Source organism: Coenobita brevimanus, chromosome 5, assembly GCF_032717465.1.
Source record: "Coenobita brevimanus isolate Jiangsu-jjx chromosome 5, ASM3271746v2, whole genome shotgun sequence".
Taxonomy (NCBI): Eukaryota; Metazoa; Arthropoda; class Malacostraca; order Decapoda; family Coenobitidae; genus Coenobita; species Coenobita brevimanus.
The window spans coordinates 80,422-87,867 of record NC_136958.1 but is presented as its reverse complement, the minus strand read 5'-3'; positions in this window follow the sequence as shown (position 1 = coordinate 87,867).

The following is a 7,446-nucleotide window of genomic DNA, read 5'->3' as shown; positions in this document are numbered from 1 at the left end:
CCGTACGGGGTGGCCACAAACAAAACGCCTCTGTGTCGCCATGTCCCCTGCCATTTCACTGCCCAGCTCACACACCCCTCTCTCATATACCTCTCCACTCCATCCCTTCATCTCATTCTTGACCTTCCCCTCCCTCTCTCCCCCTCCACCTCACTCATATACACTCTCCTCGTCAGTCTCTCACTCCATCCTCTCCATATGGCCAAACCACCTCAGTGTGTTTCTCCTAACGCTTTCTATCACATCCACACCACAACGCTCCTTTATATCCTCATTTGTCAGTCTGTCTCTCCATGTGACTCCACATGCTCCTCTCAAATAACTCATTTCCACTGCTCTCTTGTGTCCCTCCAACAACGTCCAAGCTTCATTTCCATACGTTAGAGTTGGTAACACAATTCTGTCATGTAGTAACTTTTTCACTTCCATGCTCACTTCCCTGTTACTACTACTTTCAAGGAACCACCAACTTTCTTCTTTATTGTACCCTGTCAAGGACTTCACCCTCCAAAATTCCATCTTTACTCATCATACTACCCAAATCCTTAAACGTACCGGTACTCACATTTTCAATTTTCACCTCATCCAACCTCACTCTACATTCACTGACTTCAAGCCTCTCGAAGATCATAACGTTATTCTTCCATACATTCACCTTTAGATTCCGTTTCTTACACACACTCCCAAACTCGTCCGCCAAGCATTGCAGCTCCCCTTCATCTCCACTTAACACAGTATCATCTGCAAACAACAGTACAGGGAGTTTCCAAACACTGCCCTCTCTCATTAGGGCCACTCCAACATCCACTACCCTACCTTGTATCTCTTTTATAACCCCATCCATATACAGATTGAACAGCCATGTAGACATGACACATTCCTGTTTCAACCCAACCTTCAGATAGAAAAACTCACTCAGTTCACTATCCACAAGCACTGCAGTCTTAGCACCCTAATACATACTCTTCACTGCATTCAACAACTTCCCAACAACTCCATATATAATACTTTCCACAATCCTTGTCTATCCACCCTGTCATATAGTTTCCCCAAATCCATGAAGGCCGCATACAACTTCTTTCCCTTCTCTAGAAACTTTTTGACTAAAGATCTAAGAATGAATATCTGATCTACACAACCTCTTCCCTTCCTAAAACCTCCCTGTTCATCTCCAATTAATTTCTCTGTTATTTCCCTAACTCTGTCAATAAGTATTATACCATATACTTTTCCTATTACACTAAGAAGACAAATGCCTCTATGATTACCACACACTTCTTTTTCCCCTTTTTCCTTTGTACAAGGGAATAATTATACCTGACTTCCAATCCTCCCGGGACTCAACCTTCCTCCCAGGCCAACCTGCACATCTTCCACATCCATTCTACTACTATCTCTCCCCCATGCTTCAGCATTTCACCACACACTTCATCAGTTCCTGGGGCTTTCCCCATTTTGACTTTCTTCAGTGCTTCTACAACTTCCATCCTACTGATTCCTTCCTCTCTTCTCACATCCCTCCTTCTCCCAGTCATTCCCCAGCCATTTATACTCACATTACTTTCATTCTCTGTGTTCAACAATTCATTAAAGGGTTCTCTTCATCTGCTCACTTTTTCTCCCTTCTCCACAAGTAATTTACCGTTTTCATCTTTCACTCCCCGACTAACTTCATCTCCACCCTGTTTGACTCTCTTTACTTCTTTCCAGAACATTTTCTTACAGTCCCTCCACTTTACACTCAAATTCCTTCCAAATTCCTTATCCTCCCTCCTCTTACTCTCTCTCACCAATCCTTTCACCTCTTTCTTCTTTTATACATATAACTCTTCCGTTTCTGAACTTCTTCCACACCCTATTTCTCATCCACTCACTATATGTTTTCTTCTTTTGTGCCACAGCCTGTCTCACCTCTTCATTCCACTATGCTGTTCCTTGCATCCCCTTTCGTCTTCTCTTCATCCCACACACCACCTCACATGCTGCACAGATTTCTTCTATAAATATCTTGCACACACCTTCCACATCCTCCATCTACTCCAATCCATATTTACCCAATCGCTCCTCCACTTCTCTTTTATATTCTGCCTTTTTCTCATCCTCTTGTAACCTTTCCTCTCTCCTTGTGCCTACTCCTTCCTCCTGTCCTTCCCTTCTTCTATTTCTCCATTTTACTTGGACCTTAATTCTGACCACCACCAAGTAGTGGTCAGAAAGTCCACTCCCCCAGCCTCTATATGCTCTTGCATCCATTACACACCTTCGCATCCTTTCATCCACACACACATAATCAATCATTGCCTTCCTTTCATTCAGTTCACCACCCACCCTTATCATCACTCGCCATGTATACCTGTGGATCATTTTGTGTCTGAAGAGGGTTTTGGCTATCGCCAACCCCCTCCCGGGCACAAATGTCCACTAAAACACTGTCATTCTCATCTGTCTCAACAGGCACACCCTATGCAAAAGATTGTAATGTGTTGTTAGTGATACGCAAAAGATCGTAATGTGTTATCAGTGATGCTCCAAAGATTGGAATGGGTTCATGTGTTACTGGAAAGATTGGAATGTGTTAATGTGTTACTCAATGATCGGAATGTGTTAATAATGTTACTCAAAAGATTGTAATATGTTAATGTTACTGAAACGATACGATTGAATGATGCCTCCACTGCTTACAAAGTTATTGTTTGTTTATAATGTTCAATAGATGAATTGATTGTTAGAAGATAGGTAGAGTGATTGTTTACCAGATAGATACATGAATAGATAGATAAGGTAGATCAGATGGATAGATAGATAGATAGATGGTTAGATAAAACCTACCATGAGAGAGAGAGAGAGAGAGAGTTCCTTAACTTGATATCGTTTGCTAAAATCAGATTATTTTTTTTCAGTTGTGTTACCCCAGTTGTCTAAAGGAGCAGACCCATCAACCACAGGCAAGGAGCACTCCTGCAAGGCCATCCTGTGTAGTGACGATGGTAGGGAAATTGTCAGCACTACTACTACTATACTACTACTACTGCTCCTGTTACTACTACTACTACTGCTGCTGCTACTACTACTACTACTAGTACTGCTGCTGCTGCTACTACTACTACTACTACCACCACCACCACCACCACTACAATGCATCAAAATCGTGAGTTATTCAATATTTCTTTCAGTTTAACTTGGCCAATATATTTTAATTTTGTGGCAATATATCCCCACATAGCACTTCTTTGTGACTAGCATCATATTCCAGTGTTAATACTATGCTGTACATCCCCACATAGCACTTTTTTGTGACTAGCATCATATTCTAGTGCTAATACTATGCTATACATTCCTCCATAGCACGTCTTTGTGACTAGCATCATATTCTAGTGTTATTACTATGCAATACATCCCTCCATAGCACTTCATTGTGACTAGCATTTTCTTTGACCAAGTTAAAGTATGTTGACAGTTGCACCACCACTTATGATAGATATATTGATAGATAGATAGAAAGATGTTAGTTTCTCCACCATATGAGCTCCTGTGAAATAGGTATGTTAAGTTGCTGCACCTGTTAGATAGACTGATAGGCAGATAGATAAGTGTAATAGATTGACTGATAGATTGGTGGATAGGAGAGATAATGTTATAGATACATAGTGATAGATTGGTGGATAGATAATGTGAAAAGTTTCTTCATCTTTTAGGTAGACTGATAGGCAGATAGATAAATGTTATAGATAGATAGACTGACAGATAGTTGGATAGATATGTTGAGAGTTGCCTCACCACTAAATTGAGTTCCTCTGATAGATTGATAGATAGGTGATAGATACAATTGTGATGGATAATGATGGATAGACAGTTGTGATGATGGTGATAGATAGATAGATGGTGATAGACAATGAGGGACAGTTGTGATGATGGTGATGATAGATACAATTGTGATAGATAATGATGGCTAGACAGTTGTGATGATGGTGATGATAGATACAATTGTGATAGATAATGATGGATGGACAGTTGAGATGATGATAGATAGATATATGGTAATAGATAATGATGGATAGACAGTTGTGATGATGATAAATAGATGGTGATAGATAATGATGAATAGACAGTTGTGATGATAGATAGATGGTGATAATGATGGATAGACAGTTGTGATAGGTAGTGGTGATGATAGATCGGTGGTGGTAGATAATTTATAGTGATATAAAAACTAATATAGATAGATAAATGAACAAGGACTTGATAGATAGATAATGACATTGATGATGATAATTATAATTTCATAAGTGGAGGAGCAGCTTGTCATTATTGTTATTATTATTATTATTATTATGTGGCTAAGTATTTTATAACCTGTCTTTTTTTAAATTCAAACCAAATTAATTTCTGGATTGTTAAAAAAATATTATAGGCTAAGTTCATTAAGAGCCTCCTTGGTTACTAGTCGAATCAAACCTATTTCCAGCAATCATTCTGTATAATCTCCTTGGTTACTAGTGAAATTAAACCTTTCCTGCAATCAAGCTTTAGAATCTCCTTGGTTACTAGTCAAATCAAACCTCCCCAGCCATCATACTCTAGATTCTCCTTGGTTACTAGTCAAATCAAACCTCCCCAGCCATCATACTCTAGAATCTCCTTGGTTACTAGTCAGACCTCCCCAGCGATCATACTTCTTGGTTACTAGTCAAGTCAAACCTCCCCAGTGATCATACTCCTTGGTTACTAGTCAAATCAAACCTCATTCATGTGATTGTACAGTAGTCTTCTTGGTTACTAATCAAATGAATCTTCTATTTCATGCAATCAGGCCTCAGAATCTCCTTGGTTACTAATCAAATCAATCAACTGCAGTTGTACGCTAGAATCTCCTTGGTTACTAGTGAAATAGTCACTGAACTGAATGGGGTCATGTTTTTACGTTGAAACAGTAAACTTACAATCAGACAGAAAAAAAAGGAGAGAGAGAGAAAAGAGAAAGAGGGCAACAGCCTCAGGTTATAAAATGCTTATTTAATTAGCTTGCAATAAATGTAGGGGAGTTATTCGTTTTCTCACCCTGTTATTATGCATTTGCTTTACATTATTAGTGTTATTATTATTATTATTATTGTTGTTGTTTTGTGATGTGCAATTTTTCTGATTACTCATGTAGATTTTTTCCTATTGTAATTTCCATTGATATATTTGCATATTATTGCTGTTGTCTTGTATATGTATGTGGAGTACAGAGAGTGGAGAGGCTACGAAATAATGTGATTCATGAAAGCCGCAGAGTGAGGAAGTCTGTGGACACCAGAATCGAAGAGAGTGTACTGAGATGGTATGGTCATGTGGAGAGAATGGATAACAATAGAGTGGTGAAAAAGGTTAACCTGAGTGAATTTAAAGGACGGAGGAGGAGAGGTAGGCCAAGGAGAAGGTGGAGGGATATGGTGGATAAGTGTGTGAGGAAGAGAGGTATGGAAGTTGGTGAGGCTAGGGACCTGACAAGAGATCGAGCTGGCTGGATGAATATGAAGGAGGGAGGAGGCGAGGTAGGCCAAGCAGAAGGTGGATATTGTGAGAAGTGCATGATCAGGGAATTGGCAACCCTTTTTTTAATGTGACAGTGTCCACATTGACTACCGGTATTGAATATGTTTAGGCTATGTGAAGCCACAGAACATGTTGAATGTTTTTGCATAATTATCCGATACAGCCAGGATTCCGTGGGCTTGAATGATGAGTGAATGGAAGCGTGGCCCATTGGATTGGACAGATTTGGGCTGTCTGGACATTTCTACTCCTCACCCTGCCCTGGGTGGGCAAGGAGGTCTCAATGATGATGATGATGATGATTATACAATAACAGAACAGAGGGAGGAAAAATATAAAGAAATAATCCGTACACCAGATGACAGGTGCTTGTTAACCTTGCAGGGAATCATGGGTAGATGGCAGTTTTAGGCTAAGTTGAATTAGAAGGAGTATGTAACCTTTTAACCCAGCCATTGAGTTGCGTTTGATCCCAGGAGGATGCCGGCTCAACTCAATGCCGGTCCCAAGCCCGGATGAATTGGGGAGGGTTGGTGTCAGGAGTGGGTGTCCGGCCGTAAAAATTTGCCAAGCCCAGACATGGTATGGTTTACCGTACCGTTTAGCTGACTGAATATCAGGTGTTTTCCCTGGCTGAGTCATGTCCCCCCCTCCCTCCCCTTTACCTCTCTCTCACTGTCTCTCTTCGTGTGAGGTCTGGATGGTTGGGTACTTAGAATAGTCCACACATACATAGCCTCCCAGTTTCTGTCAAATTGATGTCGTCTCGCCATGCTTGCTTGTTGTGTGGGGATGGTCTTCTTACGAGGGGGTCGCTAAGAAGGGGTCTTAAATGTGATGCCCTGGCCCTAGGTTGTACTGCGCGAACCCACAACTGGCACGTAAGGTGAACGGCGAGATGTCACAAAGGGAGGACGTTCCGGCCATCACATGCACTCGGCCCTTGCGTGTGACAATCACGTGGTTGTTTGTTTTATATTTTTTTCAATTGAATAATGTATTTTCAATTTTGATTTTAGTAATTTTTTATCACAAATGTTTATTATGTGCCGTGTGGGTGTTGGATGTACCTGAGAGGACGCTTTTGAGGCCATAACCCCTGGGTACAACAAACAATCGGACTATATGCCATTTTCACCCTGCCTGGCACCATATCTGTGGGGTCATCAACACCTAAGGCACTGATGTCATTCCTGATGGTGTCGGACTTGTTGAATTGAGTATAGTCTGGGCCGATGTGTTGCTCGTTAATCAGGGCACCAGCACTTATCTGAATGTCATACGTGGGACGCTGATACATATTTCACATCCACCCAGTCTTCACACACCATTGCTCTGATGGCTATGGTTCACACTCCATTGCTCTGATGGCTCTGGTTCACTCCATTGCTCTGATGGCAATGATTTATGCACCATTTCTCTGATGGCATGGCACCCCAAACACCCCTTGAGTTAGATCGCTTTTGATCACAGCCACATGGACCACCTGAATATTCTGTAGTAACTGGCAAGCCTTTAGAAAGGCATTTGTGTGTGTGTGTGTGTCTTCCAGGGTGCCTCCAATTCATTAGCTTCCTAAATGGATGAGATTTTTAATTGTTAAAAATGTCACCAAGCTGCTAGGTTTCCAGATTAGATGTACTTTTATATATTATAAAAGTACGATGTCACCGAAACGTCACCAAGGTATTCTAAAGTACGATGTCACCAAAATGTCACCAAGCTTGTCTGTATAAAAAATATATCCGGATAAAGCCTGTGGTATGGGCCAGCTTGATTCGCTAGCTAGAACTTTTTCGATGCACATTGGTTTGGAAGGTGCTAAGCGTGCACCAGCGGGGATTGCTTTTCGGCCAGCATTCGATTCCGTTCCCAGCGTGAGCTTACAATTCCACACACCCACCAGTT